The following is a 17,423-nucleotide window of genomic DNA, read 5'->3' as shown; positions in this document are numbered from 1 at the left end:
GATTGTAGCAAATCGCAAGGATTTATCTGGCAGCGCCATTTGAATAATTAATAATAGAGACCCAGAGTATGGGCTTATGCTCCTGTCTACACAAGACCTTGGGGCCCGCGACATAGGTCGGGGCTTACACAGCTTACTGCTACGTGACCGGGGGCGGCGGCTTCGTCGTCGCCGTCAGCCTCCGATCCTGTGGGATGTTCGGCCGTGGCCGCACTGTCGGTCGACGTACAGGGGTTGCTTTTGCTGGAGGTTCATCGCGACTGCTTGGGTCGGTAGATTCGCTCTCTCCCTCGGCGCCTTCGTGTGATCGCTTATTCGTCGTGGTGCCCTCCTTGGAAATGTCCATTTCCTCCACTACTTCCCTGTTGACCTCCTCTGTCACGTTGCTTTTGTCCTCCTGCGTCTGCAGTGCTTCCGAGGAATCATTTTTCACCAACATTGTATCTTCGGCTTTGAGGTTCGTCGACTTTACGTGAGCACTCTCACCTGAGATTTGCTCAGTTGGCACGCTGTCCATCGTGGCACTTTCTGCCTCCACTCTCGCTGCTGCCTCGGAATCTGCTTCGTCCATTAGGAGCTCCGAAGTGTCGTCGCTTCCCACGGGCCCTGCAACACTGGCGTAGGTACGCACGCAATCCGACTCGCTGTGTCCAAAACGATGACACAACGTGCACCGTGGTACCTTACAGTCCCGACGAATGTGTCCAGTGCACTGGCAACGAAGGCGTAGCGGTGCCCTTCCCGGCACCGCCACGAGAGCCAGCTCACCAGCAATCCTTATTTGATGGGGTAAATCTTCTGGCTTGACTCCCGCCTTAAGTGTCATCGTCACATTTCGCGTCGTTGACGCTTTGTCAGCCACACCACTAACCTTCCACCGTTCCTTGATAATGTCCGTCACCCTGCCTTAGTTCAGGAAGGCCGCTCGCACGTCGTCGTCCGGTACTGTAGGCAGGAGCCAGTGCAGCTTCAACCGAAGCTCCTCGTTCGATGGATCGATGAGGAGGCAACGCTGGCCCTTCACTTTCACTTCCGCTTTTTCCAGCAGCCTCTTCGCACCTTCGGCACATTTGAACGTGACGGCCCAAACGTGATTCATTTGATACGCCCCCAAGGCCGTAACCTCGGAGAGCAGTTTCAAATCACTCAGCGTATCCCTGAAGTCTTCTACACGGTAGGGCCGTGCCCTCGCATCCGCGTGCACAAAAACAGTATTCAAAACCAGACGTCCTGAAGGCAGACTAGGCAGAACAACGCGATACTCGTTATCCGAGGCAGCTATCACCCTGTTTCCGCGGCCAGAAACGGCCGCTGATACCGCTCCGACAGAGCCCATTATAAACGCGTCCGCTCGCTATCGCGGCCGGAAGTGGCTTGCGCCACAGGCCCACGGTGCTAGAGCCTGGACAGTAACAGTTGCCAACTATAAGATAGGTCTTCTTCTTGCACAACACTCAAAAAGAGGGAAAAATTACAAAAAGCAAACGTTCGAGCCTGCCAGGATTTGAACCTCGAATCTTCTGATCCGTAGTCAGACGCGTTATCCGTTCCAGATGCGTGGCCACATCATTTGAGCCACGGTTTTTACAATGTTTTGGATTGTGTTGTGTAATTATCTGTTAATATGTGTATTGTTTACGTGATCCGCCACAGGCCCGAGGTGCTCGAGTCTGGACAGGAACAGTTGCCAACTATAAGATAGGTCTTCTTATAGCGCAACACTCAAAGAGAGCGAAGAAACTACAAAAAACCATGCTTGAGCCTGCCAGGATTCGTTATCCGTTGCGCCACAGGCCCACGGTGTTTGAGCTTGAACAGGAACAGTTGCCAACCATGAGATAGGTCTTCTTATAGCGCAACACTCAGAGAGAGTGAAGAAACTACAAAAAGAAAATGCTGGACCCTGCCAGGATTCGAACCTGGAATCTCCTGATCCGTAGTCTGACGCGTTATCCGTTGCGCCACAGTCCCTTTTTTTTCTTTATTGCCTGCTTAGACGTACACATAGAAACACAAATACCGTCAGGGAACACAAGTAATAATGCAAGGCACATAAGACATAGAATGGGCATGGGTAAAAGGAGACACCAAACTTTGGCTGGCGTGTAATGGCTAAAATCGTCTCATGTTCATGAGTGGCTCGATCCTCGATACCCATTCAGGTATCGGATCTAAAGATTTATGTGCTTCCAGGAACCTGCCCACTGATTCGCGGAAGTACTCTTGTGCCGATCTTGCATCTATATCTACATGTCGTGCGGCCATGCAGGCCTTCCATATGCAGTGCAAACCCAGTAGCATAACAGCACCAAACGGGACACCTTCTTCGTTGTCCACAGTTAGGTAACGAATTCCTTGTGGGTCTAAAGGGAGGTCTTTCTTTAGCGTTCTTTGTAATATATCCCAGAAGAACACGCCTTCCCAGCATCCTAAGAAGACGTGCTCAATGGTTTCGGGCTTTCTGCATAAAAAACAGCGCACTCCCCATGGTACATACATTCCTTTTTCCTGTAGCCATGTTTTCACCTCTAGTGTCCCGGTGTGCAATCTGAAGAAAAAGGACTTGGCTCCTGGAGCTACATAAATATGTTTGACACGCTTCAGGACATCACTTCCAGACTTGGCACTATATATTGTGCGATACAAAGGCACGGGGAGTAGTATATCCACAAGATCTTTGTATAGCTTCCTTCGTTTCACTCCCGCCTGATATTCGCATGAGAATCGAGCACGCAAGAACTTATAAGCCATCACAACCTCCTTCAAAAAACCGAAAACCCCGCCTTCAATACATTTGGTGGATACCACAAAGTCCGGCACAAGTTTGCAAAGTCTGAGCTGTAATACAGTGCGCAAAAAGGGGTCCTTCACATCCCTAAGGAAGCAGAACCGGTTCACTATTTGCCTCAGGAATAAGTGCGACAGGCTAAGACCTCCATCACGTACACGTCGGAAGAAGTTGGTGCGGCTTGTCCTCTCCCAACTCGATCCCCAAACAAAAACAGCCAGAATTCTGTGGAGCTTTCGTATGTTAATGCGTGAGCAGTGCAAAACACTCAACACATACCAAAGTTTAGTAATGAAAAACACATTACACACCGTGGTACGTGCAAACATAGACAATTCCGAGCCTTTTGTCTTCTCAGTCCTTCCACGCATTTCCGCAACTTGGTTCTGCCAGTATGGTTCACTGTCCCGGTAAAACTCTAAAGGAACGCCTAGGTATTTCGTGGAAGTGGAAATCCATTGAATGTTGGCAAAGGTACTGGGTTTCATTGTCCATGCTCCATGCCACATTCCGAGGCTCTTGCCCCAGTTAACTGCACTGCCACTAATAACACAATAACGCTTCACAATTTCCACAGATTTCATGATACTGGCGTTGTCCCCACAAAACACCGCGATGTCGTCCGCATAAGCGAGTTGTTTTACCTCCGCTTGCTGCATTTTAAAGCCATTGATACAGTTAGCCCGTATTACGCTGAGGCACAAGGGCTCAATATATAAAGCGAAAAGTAACGGCGATAGTGGGCACCCCTGGCGCACCGACCGCTGCACTTCGATAAGCTCTCCTACTGACTTATTTATTATCAACCTTGTCGTGCAACCCCTGTACGCCATTGCGACACCTTCCATGATAACAGATCCTACGTTCACGTACTCCAGAATGGCAAATAGTATGTCGTGCGGTACCCGGTCGAACGCCTTTTCCAGATCCAACTGGAGCATTGCGACCTTCTTGCACAATACGTCACAACACTCTAGTATGCTTCTCGCCGTATGAATGTTCGTGAAAATGGTTCGTTTCTTGATACCGCACGTCTGGTGTGGTCCAACTATATCTTTCACTACTGTTTGCAGTCTTTTAGCCAACACTTTCATGAATATCTTATAGTCGACGTTCGCTAAGCTGATAGGGCGATATGCTGTTACCCGCTTTATTGTGTCGCGATCATCTGTTTTCGGGGTAAGAACTGTGAGCCAGCGCTTTAAAGCACGAAAAGAATAAGTACGAGGAAAACCTGCGCCACAGTCCCACGGCGTTCGAGCTTGAACAGGAACAGTTGCCAACAATAAAATAAGTCTTCTAATAGCACAACACTTTACGAGAGCGAAGAAACTGCGAAAAATATTTGTTCGAGCATGCCAGGATTCGAACCTGGAGTCTTCTGATCTGTAGTCAGACGCGTTATCCGTTGCGCCACGGACCCACGGTGTTCGAGCTTGAACATAAGCAGTTGCCAACTATAAGATAGGTCTTATAGCGCTACACTCAAAGAGGGTGAAAAAACTGCAAAAAGAAAATGATCTAGCCTGCCAGGATTCGAACCTGGAATCTTCTGATCCGTAGTCAGACGCGTTATCCGTTGCGCCACAGGCCGGCGGTGCGCGAGCTTAGGTAGGAACAGTTGCCAACTATAAGATAGGTCTTTTTATAGCACAACACTCAAAAAGAGCGAAAAATTACAAAAAGAAAATGTTCGAGTCTTCCAGGATTCGAACCTGGAATCTTCTGATCCGTAGTCAGACGCGTTATCCGTCGCGCCACAGGCCCGCGGTGCTCGAGCCTGGCCAGTAACAGTTGCCAACTATAAGATAGGTCTTCTTATAGCACAACACTCAAAAAGAGCGAAGAAACTACAAAAAAACATGCTTGACCCTGACAAGATTCTTACAAGGAATCTTCTGATCCATGATCAGACGAATTATCCGTTGCACCCAAGGTATTCGAGCTTGAAAAGGAACATTTGCCAACTATGAGGTAGGTCGTCTTATAGCGCAACACTCAAAAAGAGCGAAAAACCTAAAAAAAGAATATGCTAAAGCCTGGAATCTTCTGATGCGTAGTCAGACGCGTTATCCGTTGCACCACTGACCCGCGGTGCTCGATCCTGGACAGGAACAGTTGCCAACTATAAGATAGGTCTTCTTATAGCGCAACACTCAAAGAAAGCGAAGAAACTACAAAAAAACATGCTTGAGCCTGCCAGGATTCGTTACCCGTTGCGCCACAGGCCCACGGTGTTTGAGCTTGAACAGTAACAGTTGCCAACTATGAGATAGGTCTTCTTATAGCGCAACACTCAAAGAGAGAGAAGAAACTACAAAAAGAAAATGCTCGAGCCTGCCAGGATTCGAACCTGGAATCTCCTGATCCATAGTCAGACGCGTTATCTGTTGCGCCACAGGCCCGCAGTCCTCGAGCCTAGACAGGAACAGTTGCCAACTATAAGATAGGTCTTTTTATAACACAACACTCAAAAAGAGGGAAAATTACAAAAAGAAAATGTTCGAGCCTGCCAGGATTCGAACCAGGAATCTTCTGATCCGTAGTCAGACGCTTTATTCGTTGTGCCACAGGCCCGCAGTGTTCGAGCCTAGGAAGGAACAGTTGCCAACTATAGGATAGGGCTTCTTATAGCTCAACACTACAAAAGGGCGAAAAACTTCAAGAAGAAAATGCTCGAGCCTGCCAGGATTCCAACCTGGAATCTGCTGATCCGTAGTCAGACACGTTATCCGTTGCGCCACAGACCCGCGGTGCTAGAGCCTGGACAGTAACAGTTGCCAACTATAAGATAGGTCTTCTTCATGCACAACACTCAAAAAGAGGGAAAAATTACAAAAAGCAAATGTTCGAGCCTGCCAGGATTCGAACCTGGAATCTTCTGATCCGTAGTCAGACGCGTTATCCGTTGCGCCACAGGCCCGCGGTGCTCGAGCTTAGGCAGTAACTGTTGCCAACTATGAGATAGGTCTTCTTATAGCGCAACACTCAAAGAGAGAGAAGAAACTACAAAAAGAAAATGCTCGACCCTGCCAGGATTCGAACCTGGAATCTCCTGATCCATAGTCAGACGCGTTATCTGTTGCGCCACAGGCCCGCAGTCCTCGAGCCTAGACAGGAACAGTTGCCAACTATAAGATGGGTCTTCTTATAGCGCAACACTCAAAAAGAGCGAAAAACTACAAAAAGAAAATGCTCGAGGCTGCCAGGATTCGAACCTGGAATCTTCTGATCCATAGTAAGACGCGTTATCCGTTCCTCCAAAGGCCCAAGGTGTTTGAGTTTGCACAGGAACAGTTGCCAACCTTGATATAGGTCTTCTTATAGCTCAACACTCAGAAACAGCGAAGAAACTACAAAAAAACATGCTCGACCCTGCCAGGATTCTTACAAGGAATCTTTTGATCCATGGTCAGACGCGTTATCCGTTGCGCCTAAGGTATTCGAGCTTGAAAAGGAACATTTGCCAACTATGAGGTAGGTCTTCTTATAGCGCAACACTCAAAAAGAGCGAAAAACCTAAAAAAAGAATATGCTGAAGCCTGGAATCTTCTGATGCGTATTCAGACGCGTTATCCGTTGCACCACTGGCCCGCGGTGCTCGACCCTGGACAGGAACAGCTGCCAACTATAAGATAAGTCTTCTTATAGCACAACACTCAAAGAGAGCGAAGAAACTACAAAAAAACATGCTTGAGCCTGCCAGGATTCGTTACCCGTTGCGCCAGAGGCCCACGGTGTTTGAGCTTGAACAGTAACAGTTGCCAACTATGAGATAGGTCTTCTTATAGCGCAACACTCAAAGAGAGAGAAGAAACTACAAAAAGAAAATGCTCGAGCTGCCAGGATTCGAACCTGGAATCTCCTGATCCGTAGTCTGACGCGTTATCCGTTGCGCCACAGGCCCGCTTTTTTTTTCTTTATTGCCTGTTTTCGGCTCACATAAACAATACACATATTAACTGATAATTACACAACACAATCCAAAACATTGTAAAAACCGTGGCTCAAACGATGTGGCCACGCATCTGTTAAAATATTTTTATCGTCGATAGTAATTCGACGCGCGGCAACCATTCTGGGGGGAATTCCTGCAACTTTTGTTCGTCCACAAAATTTCTTATATACTCTTTGAAGTACTGGGTGGGTGCTCGTGCATCTACATCAAAGTGCATGGCTGCCATCCTGGATTTCCAAATGCTATGAAGAGCCATAAGCATTATCATATCATATGGGGTACCATCGTCACTTTGTATTTGCAAATAGCGGATGCCTTATGCATCAATGGGGAAGTCTTTTTTGATCGTGCGCTGGAGCACGTCCCAAAGAAAGATAGCATCCCAGCAGTGAATGAATACATGCTCAATTGTCTCCTCCTTTCTGCATATTATGCAATGCGTGCCCCAAGGAACGTAGAACCCCTTTGCAGCCATCCAGGTTTTGACGGTCAGCGTACCGGTATGTAACTTAAAAAAGAAATTTTTAGCACCTGGCGATATTTTCATCGCCTTGACGCGCTTTAGTACAGTGTGGCCATGGCATACATTGCAAAGGGACCGATACAAAGGCACTGGTAAAAACACATCACATAGGTCCTTGTACAACCTTCTTCGCCGGACTTGACTCAAGTATTCAAGTGAAAACCGCACTGACAGAAACCTACAAGAAAGTACAACTTCGCGGAGAAAGCCATAAACACCACCAGGTACGCTGCAGGTTGATACAACCATGTTAGGCAAGTGTTGCCCCAGGCGAAGTTGACAGACAGTGCGAAGGAATGGGTTGTCGACGTCTCTAAAGAAACAAAATCGATTGACTACCTGTCTTAAAAACAAATGCGACAAGCCGAGTCCTCCATTTCGCACTCGAAGAAATAAATTGGTCCGACTCGATCTTTCCCAAGACGATTCCCACACAAAGACAGCGAACACACGGTTAAATTTTTGGATGTTTACCCTTGAACAATGTAAGACTTGTAAGATATACCAAATTTTACTCACTAAGAATATGTTGCAAATTGTGGCTTTAGAAAACATAGACCAATTCCAGCCATTCCACGTGTTCACTCTTTCCCGCAGGTTATCCACTTGGCTCCTCCAGTACGAGTCGCTGTCTTTGTAGCATTCGAGGGGGGCACCCAAGTATTTCACCGGTGTCGTAACAAACCTTATGCTGGCAAAACTGTCTGGGGTTTCTGCCCAGTCACCGTGCCAAAAGCCAAGGCATTTCCCCCAGTTTACAGCGCTGCCACTTGCAGCAAAGAGTTAGTGACGCATTTGACAGCATCTGCTATGCTGTCAGAGTCCGCGCAAAAAATGGCAATATTGTCCGCATAAGCCAACAGTCGGACTTCAACCTCGTGCAGCTTAAACCCAAGGACACAGTCATTTTCTATGACACTTAAACAAAAGGACTCTATGTACAAACAAAACAATAGTGGTGAGAGAGGACAACCCTGACGGACCGAACGCTTGACTGGGATGCGCTTCCCCACCACCTTGTTAACGATTAGCCGCGTTGAGCAGTCTCGGTACGCCATGACAACCCCCTCTTTGATTATTTTCCCTAAATTCACATAATCTAGGATGCACAGCAGAATTTCATGAGGCACCCTGTCAAAAGCCTTCTCGAGGTCAATTTGCAGCATTTTGACTCGCGCACCTATAGCGTCGCAACATTCGAGGATGCTCCGGGCTGCGTGTATATTCGTCAGGATAGTTCGACCTTTAATGCCGCACGTCTGATGCGGCCCCACGAGCTCCGTAATGACTGTTTGCAACCTTTTAGCTAGGATTTTCATGAATATCTTGTAATCTCCATTAGTGAGGCAGATTGGGCGGTAAGAATTTACTTTGCGCAGTGCAACGGGGTCTTCCGATTTTGGTATAAGAACAGTGTGAGATGATGAAAAGGACGGGGGTAATATTTTCAGCTCGAATGCCTCATTATAAACGTCGGCTAAGACTGGTGTTATTTCAAACTTGAAACACTTATAAAAGGCGGAAGTCAGACCATCAGGGCCAGGCGATTTCCCGGGATGCATACTTTCAATCGCACTCTTAACTTCCTCTTCCGAAATGGGTTCCTCCAATAATTCTTTTGCATTATTGTCAACCTTTGGCATCAGCGGTAAAAAATCTTTTTTAAAACGATCGACATCAACTGAGCTGGCGGCGAATAAGCCATTGAAGTGCTCAAAGAAAGCACGCTCGATAACATCTGCGACATCGCTGACTTCACCCTCGTGTTCAATTTCTGTTATCTGATTACGACGCGCATGCCACTTTTCTGAGCCTAACGCCCGTTTTGACGGTGCTTCTGCCGTTATCAGTCGCTCGGCTCTTGCCCGAACCATAGCACCGCGGTATCTTTCGACATCAAACCGCTCAATTTTACTTTTCAACGCGCGAATATCTTCAAGAAACATGCCGGGCATTCTACATTCTTCGAGGAGCAATTTTTCCAGGTTTCTGTGCATGAGCTTCTCTTCTGCTCCTTTTTCTCTGCTTATAGCGCTTGAGCGTTCCAAAGCCGTCAATTTAACGACCTGCTTGAAGTTCTCCCATTTTTCTCTAAACGTTTTTTTTTACTGCGAACTTTCATTTTTTCAACTTCCGTCATTACTTCCTCCATAAATTTTTCATCACTCAGCAGATTCGAATTCAATTTCCATAGTTGCCACTCGAAGGCCCTTTTCGTTTCTTTCGTGCTAGCTACTACAAAGCTAACCAAGCAGTGGTCACTAAATGAAACGGCGTTAACACGGTATGCCTAGCAAAGCGGTACCAATTCTACACTCACGTACGCCCTATCTAGTCGGGCATGGCTGGCTGCCTGAAAGTGGGTGTACTGCATAGTCCGGCCACCACCGAGACATTCAGCCACATCCTCCAAACCATGTTCTCTTACTATATCGCTTAAGACAGCCGTACTTGCATCCCTGTATTGTCGTTCGCTAGTTTTGTCTTTGGCTGAAAGGACGCAGTTGAAATCGCCAATAATGATTAGGAGCCTATTACATTTGGTATACTGCTTTAGTTGTTCGAAAAATATGCGTCTTTCGTCAGTGACACTCGGTGCGTACAAGCATATTACGCGCCATTCCAATCCTGAAAGTAAAAGATCGCAAACAATGAGCCGACCAGACGGACAGGACGTTCAGGCTTCTACTTTAGCACCCAGACTCTGTCTGACGAACAAAACGCAACCGGAAGAAGTCTCTATGGCATGGCTAACTATAACAGAATACCGCGGCAAGAATTGGCACACCATGCCCCCAGTTTCATCGTCGCCATGGACTTTAGTTTCTTGGACTGCCAGTATGTCAAGGTCGAGGTCACTTACTAGCCGATAAATCTGACATTGTTTTCTCCGTGAGGCCAGGCCACGCACATTTAAAGTGGCCACACGGATTGAATTTTCTATTTGCACCAATGTAAGGCTGCGAAAAACCCAGGGGCATGGCGCTCACCTTACAACTGCAATTCCTTCCTGAACGCCTTGTTCCAGTACAGTCCTTAAGGTGGCGAAGGTGGCGTTTCCGCCGTCTTGCGCTCCGACGAAATGTTTGGCCGTGGCCGAAGGAGAGGCCGCCGAGCGGGAGTCGTTTTGGCGGGTGGTTCGTCTGGCGTGGCAGCAGTGGTGCCCTTCTCTTTTTTCCCTTCGTCACGGGGACGCTTCCCCGTCACAGTGCCACTGTAACTTTCAATTCCAGTCATCGGTTCCGCCTTGGAGGGGGTCTCGTCTGCTAAGCCAAGAAACGTGTCGTTGGTGCTGCTTGCATCCACCTTTTCACTGCTTTCTCCTACGCCTTCGTATGGAAGCCCAGCGTCGAGCTTACCTGGTGCTTCACACACGCCCTCTTCTTGACAACATGACGACCCATCTTGCACAGCAGAGTTTGGGTTAACTCCTGCTGTTTCTTCCTAGTCTGCTTCGTCCATGAGGTGCTCCAGTGCGTAACTTTCCTGCGCTTGTCCGGTCACACTGGCATATGTCTTCGCGCAGTCGTCGTCTTCGTGGCCGAAGCGGCGACAACGACTGCAGCGGGGTACTCCGCAGTCGCGATGAATGTAACCGGTACTCTCGCACCGTAGCCACAACGGTGCACGGCCCGGAACGAAAACAAGAGTCAACTCTCCGGCAATCTTGAGCTGGTGCAGAATGTCATCCACCTTGACGTCGGAGTGCAGCTTTAGTCCCACAAACCGCGTCGTTGAGCCCTTTTCTGTGATGCCCGGTGCTCGCCACTTCTCCCGTTTCACTTCGAACACTTTCCCGTAGGGAGTCAAGGCAACACGCACGTCGTCGTCAGTCACGCCGTGCAGCAACCAGTGAAGCTTCAAGCGAACCTCGCGGTTATTTGGGTCAATGAGCAAACATGGGCGATCCTTTACCTTCACATCGATGGCGGAGAGCAACTTCCGAGTAGCCTCAGCACTCGTCAGTGTCACAGCCCATACGTGGTTCATTTGATAGGCCCCCAATGCCAAAACGTCGTCGAGCGCACCAAGCTTGGCCAAAGTGTCCCGGTAATCTTCGACGCGGTAAGGCCGGGCTCTCGGATCACCATGCATGAAAACGGTATTCGCAGCGATGCGTCCGGAAGGCAGATTGGGCAGAATCACCTGATAATCGTCGGCGCTAGGCGCAAAAACCCTGTTACCGCGGCCCGGTCGGGCCGCTCATACCGCTCCGTCGGAGCCGAACATTCCGCGACCGTATCGCTCGAAAGCTGGAAGTGGAATGCGTTGCGCCACAGCCCCACGGTGTTTGAGTTTGCACAGGAACAGTTGCCAGCCTTGAGATAGGTCTTCTTATAGCTCAACACTCAAAAAGAGCGAAGAAACTACAAAAAAACATGATCGACCCTGCCAGGATTCTTACAAGGAATCTTCTGATCCATGATCAGACGCATTATCCGTTGCGCCCAAGGTATTCGAGCTTGAAAAGGAACTTTTGCCAACTATGAGGTAGGTCTTCTTATAGCGCAAAACTCAAAAAGAGCGAAAAACCTAAAAAAAGGATATGCTAAAGCCTGGAATCTTCTGATGCGTAGTCAGACGCGTTATCCGTTGTACCACTGGCCCGCGGTACTCGATCCTGGACAGGAACAGTTGCCAATTATAAGATAGGTCTTCTTATAGCGCAACACTCAAAGAGAGCGAAGAAACTACAAAAAAACATGCTTGAGCCTGCCAGGATTCGTTACCCGTTGCGCCACAGGCCCACGGTGTTTGAGCTTGAACAGTAACAGTTGCCAACTATGAGATAGGTCTTCTTATAGCGCAACACTCAAAGAGAGAGAAGAAACTACAAAAAGAAAATGCTCGAGCCTGCCAGGATTCGAACCTGGAATCTCCTGATCCGTAGTCTGACGCGTTATCCGTTGCGCCACAGGCCCGCGGTGCTCGAACTTAGGCAGGAACAGTTGCCAATTATAAGATAGGTCTTCTTATAGCACAACACTCAAAAAGAGACAAAAATTACAAAAAGAAAATGTTCGAGCCTGCCAGGATTCGAACCTGGAATCTTCTGATCCGTAGTCACACGCGTTATCCGTTGCGCCACAGGCCTTTTTTTTTTCGTGGTATTTATTAAAGTACTTGGGCAATAAAGACAATATCAAGCGAACAAAAGTACAATCAAATCGCCAAAGTAAGCGCTCAAGCGTTACTCATAAACACTAAATGGCTAACACAGCGTGAGTTCCTCACACGAAGAGTTCTTCACATCGTGTTATACAAACAAAAAAGGGGTGAGGTCAAACAGTTCTCTTAGACGGAGTACCAGTCCGGTCTAAAGTCTAGCTCGTCGTAGATGTTTTTTAGGTGGATAGCCATTTGAATGAAGTGTGCGCTTGAAGAGGTGGTGGGCTCTGCATTGCGGTCTTGCATTCGTGTCTTCCACAAGCTGTGCAAACCCATGAGGAAAAACATATCATATGGTACTTCATCAAGTGTTGCTGGCAGAAGATAACGTATTGTGTGAGAATTTCTGACGAAACGTTTTTTCAGTGCTCGCTGAAGGACATCCCAAAATAGTATGGCATCTTTGCAGCTAACAAAGCAATGTTCAATCGTTTCCGGCACATCACATAGACGGCAGTTAACAGACGGAATGAAAATACCTTTTCTTTCTAACCATGTGTTTACCGCCAATGTTTCGGAGTGAAGTTTATAGAAGAATGTTTTTGAATTCGGTGGAATGTACATTTTGCGCACTCGCTTCAACACATCGTGACCAGGAAGATTGGCGTACACTGAACGGTACAATGGAGGTGGGAAAAGTGTACTCAGTAGGTCCTTATAAAGCACCTTGCGCGTTACTGAGTACAGGTATTATACAGAGAAGCGAGCTTTAAGGAACTGAACTGCGAGGTAAACTTCCTGCATGAATCCCCACAAGCATGGGCGTTCGGAGAAGTTGGATGAAACAATTAAATCTGGTAAGCAATCAACAAGTTTAACCTGCAAGAAGGAACGGATTACAGGATGGGAATTGTCTCGAAAAAAGAAGGATCGGGACACTATTTGCCATAGATAAAGGTGTTTTAGTCCTAACCCACCCTCACTAACTAGCTTGAATATATTATCACGACGCATGGGCTCAAAAGTCGAAGACCATATGAAAGTAGCGAAAATCCGATGAAAGCGTTGTATATAGAATCTTGCGCAATGAATAAGTTGCAATACATAGTAAAGTTTTGTCGCTAAGAAAGTATTGCAAGCTTCAGCTCTCCCAAATATCGAGAGTCGATAGGGCACAAATGTCTGGGCCTGTCGTTCAAGCTTAGGGACACGTTCTTTCCAGTAGTGCGCACTGAATCTATATGCATGCAATGGTACACCGAGGTATGTTGGAGGTGTTCTTGTCCAATTAATCCCTGCAAAGTAGTTCGGTGTGCTACCCCACAAGCCAAACCACAGTCCTAAACTTTTAGAGGCATTTAAACGAGCTCCTGATACTACGCCAAACTTTTCAATAGTATATACCACATTTTCGACACTTGGTTTATCTGTGCAAAAGAATGCGACATTATCTGCATAAGCCAATACTTTAACCTCACTGCCTAATATTCTAAAGCCATGAATGCAACTCGACTGTAGTGGTTCTAGATAAAGTGCAAATAAAAGAGGTGACATCGGGCATCCCTGTTTTACAGAAGAGCGAATAGAAACTGGCTTGGAGAATTGACCATTAACTATCAGACGAGTTGAGCATTCATTATAGCATAATTTAACGCCTTTAAGAACAACTTTGCCAACATTAGCTTGTTCGAGAAGAGAAAAAAGGAAGGAATGACGAACAAAATCAAAAGCTTTTGCAAGGTCTACCTGTAGCATTGCAAGATGTTCTTGAGAACCATGACAGTATTGAAGCATTGTTCGAGCGACATGTATATTGGTTTGTATGGATCGACCTCTGATCCCACATGTCTGATGAGACCCAATGAGGATCGACATAGCAAATTGCAACCTATTTGCTAATACTTTTGCGAAAATTTTGTAGTCCACATTTGACAGCGATATTGGTCTGTAGCCCTCAACGAAGCGAAGTTTTTCCTTATCAGTTGTTTTCGGTTTAACACAATGTGACTTTTGCAAAAAGATTGTGGGAGTGTATCCATGTCGTAACTCATCTGAAAAATATTCAGCAATATAGGAGCAAGCGTTTTCTTGAAAGCTTTGTAAAATTCACCTGAGATGCCATCAGGCTCCGGTGTTTTCAATAAAGGCAAGTTGTCGATTGCTTGCTCGATTTCCTGTAGAGTAATGGGCCCATTAATGACTTCACAGTCACTGTTCTTCAAGGGGTTCACAAGAGAAACAAAACTAGCCTTGAGGTGAGCGTCAGGATCATCAGAGGGAGAGCTAAATAAGCTGTTATAGTACGTTTCGAATGCCAAAGTAATGTCTCCGTTATCTTTTATGAGCACATCGTTAAAGTACAAGTCTGGAATAACTTTAGAAATCACATGGAGTTGCTCATCAAGTAAAGCTTGGCGTGTCGGTTGCTCAGAATTTAAAGTGCGCTGGTTCCGAGATCTAATACGTGCCCCTTGGTAGCGAGCAGCATCATATCTCTGTAGTGGGCACTTAATATTCTCAATATCTTTGATGTACTTTCCCGGCATTTCGCATTCCATCTCATAAAGATTGCAAAGACTTTTAACAAGTATCTTTTCATCATTAATTCTATAGAAAGACTTAACAGCCCCAATTTCTAAAGCTATAGAGCGAACTTCTTGTTTAAAAAGCTCCCAAGCAGCGAAGATATGAAAACCAATCGAAAAAGATTGCCTCAATGCCATCTGGACGCGATTCATGAATTCCTGATCACAGAGGAGCTTCGAATTCATTTTTCAAAGGGCCCACTGGGGACGGAATTGTTTGTGACGATTTTCGCCAATTTGCGCTATGACAATACAATGGTCTGAGAATGATACAGCTTCGGTGCTGCAGGAAATTTTACGAGATAGGAGTGATGAGGACACGTAAATCCGGTCAAGGCGAGCATGAGAGCTGCCTTGTACTCTTGTATATGCTGTTGCCCGATTCGAGACCCCGATGTCAATTAGTCCTGCATTATCTACAATACCGGATAAAAGCTCACCACTCCTGTCTCTCTTTCCAGACGAATTATAACGATCAATAGCTTCACATACGCAGTTGAAATCTCCCATAAGTACCGTGCATCTGTCGACGTCAATTAAATTACGCACTTTTTCAAATAACTCAAGCCGTTTCAGAACATCATTAAACGCATATAGATTGATGATTCTCCATGGCACTCCTTGCAACAAAAAATCACAGCATATATACCTGCCCTCTTCATCAACACTAGTGCACAATGCTGAACAGAGTAGGCTTTTTCTCAGAAACAACCAACAGCCCGCAGATAAACCTTTAGCATGTGAGACACATACATTAAACTGAGACAGAAAAGGCCGCAGGGCCTTCTCGGTCTCTTCCTCGCTCTCGATCTTTGTCTCTTGAATGGCGACAAAGTCGAGACGCTTCCGAGTGAGAAGTCTACGGAGCTGTGCTTGTTTCTGCGAAGACCTAAGGCCGCGTACGTTCAAGGTGGCAAATATGAGTCGCTCAGACTGCGCCATGGTGACTACCTTCTAATTCGCTTATCGTTCCACTTGATCAGTCCCAAGAGTTGGCGCTGAGGCTTCCCGTGAGCCCCCAGCAGGCCTCCTAGATCGGGATCGGCGACACTTCCCCTTTGGCGTGGACTTTCGGCGACGGCGTGACTCCCTAGTCACTGACGCTGGGTCACTCCCTTTGCTTGTATCCGAGCTGGACGATGCGCGACGTTTCAGTATTGCTGTATCCGTAGAGATCTGCATATCATCTTCCGACACTGCACCATGATGAAAAAGCTGCTGCGGAGCTGCAGCGCAAGCAGGTGATGAACTTTCTGCGGCATCCAGCCCAGAGTCTCTATCTTGTACTGGTGGTTCTTCGGCATCTTTATGGGTCAGCGCTACAGCACTCTCCAAAGGAACTCCTACTTGTGCTAGGGGTGGTGCGGAGTCGTTTTGGGTATGCTGCTTGCATGATTCACTTGGCTCTTTGCACGCAGAAGTTTCAACTGTGTCAACAGCGAGTGACTTTCTTTCCTCTTCTGGATTTCTTGTGGTAGAGCTTGCAGCATATGACATTGACGGAGTGTCTCCCGTTGCATCCAAAACCTCGGTGGCATCCATAATATGCTCTTGTAGGTTATCATCTGGCTGTTTTGTGTGCTGTCGCAGCTTGTTGGCGTATGTCATAACACAATCTTCGGCCGAATGACCGAAGCGTCGACAGTTGTCACAGCGAGGGGTCCTGCAGCTTCGACGGATGTGTCCAACCTTACTGCACCGAAGGCAAAGTGGTGGGCGGCCAGGTATCAGGACGAGGCTTTGCACTGCGCAGACAACAAGAATGTGAGGAATATCCGCAATGCGAACTCCATCAGCAAGGGACAAAACAACATCTCTATTTAGCGTCCGCATTTGTTCCATGTCCGCTACTTTCCAGCTTTCTTGTGATATTGTCTTGACCTTCCCAAAAGCTTGCAGTGCCTCGCACACATAGGCGTCCTCCAAGCGCTCAGGAAGCCACATAAGCTTCAACTTCACTTCCGTGGGCTCCGGGTCTATAACGAGGCATCGACGACTTTTGACAAAAATTCGCCTCTTGTGACCAACTTTGTTTTCGTCAGCGTTGACTTGCATGTGACCATCCAAGCATGAGACATTTGAAATTGACCTATGGAGCTTATTTCCTTCAAGTCAATGATGTCCCGAAGAGCATCTCTAAAATCTTGAACCCGGTAGGGGCGACCAGCTAAGTCCGCATGTAAAAAGACAGAGTCCACAACAAGCTTACCGGTGGGAAGGCGAGGAAGTACAACACGGTAGTCGTTGCCGCTGGCTGAAGACTGAGCAGCACCTCGGCCCATGGCCGATAAATCCTTCGAAGCGGAGAACATGAAAAACGCGTCCGTTCAGAACGTCGTCTTCGTCTTTCTCCTTGCGCCACAGGCCCTCGGTGCTGGAGCATGCACAGGAACAGTTGCCAACTATAAGATAGGTCTTCCTATAGCACAACACTCAAAAAGAGGGAAAAATTACAAAAAA

The 17,423-nt window shown here is 47.2% G+C and overlaps 4 non-coding genes and 1 pseudogene across 4 annotated transcripts; all 5 read right to left on the bottom strand.

Moving 5' to 3' along the window:
• Window positions 1-907: 907 nt before the first annotated feature.
• On the bottom strand, window positions 908-17,275 carry LOC142775047 (uncharacterized; annotated as a pseudogene).
• On the bottom strand, window positions 4,310-4,382 carry TRNAR-ACG (transfer RNA arginine (anticodon ACG)). The gene has a single exon. It is a non-coding gene; the product is annotated as a tRNA-Arg (tRNA).
• TRNAH-AUG (transfer RNA histidin (anticodon AUG)) lies at window positions 5,121-5,193 on the bottom strand. Its single transcript has one exon. It is a non-coding gene; the product is annotated as a tRNA-His (tRNA).
• TRNAR-ACG (transfer RNA arginine (anticodon ACG)) lies at window positions 5,639-5,711 on the bottom strand. Its single transcript has one exon. It is a non-coding gene; the product is annotated as a tRNA-Arg (tRNA).
• Window positions 12,119-12,191, bottom strand: TRNAR-ACG (transfer RNA arginine (anticodon ACG)). Its single transcript has one exon. It is a non-coding gene; the product is annotated as a tRNA-Arg (tRNA).
• Window positions 17,276-17,423: the final 148 nt, after the last annotated feature.

The sequence above is a fragment of the Rhipicephalus microplus genome, chromosome X (genome assembly GCF_043290135.1).
Source record: "Rhipicephalus microplus isolate Deutch F79 chromosome X, USDA_Rmic, whole genome shotgun sequence".
NCBI lineage: Eukaryota > Metazoa > Arthropoda > Arachnida > Ixodida > Ixodidae > Rhipicephalus > Rhipicephalus microplus.
Note: the sequence above shows the minus strand (reverse complement) of the source record. Positions and strands in the feature narration are given on the sequence as shown.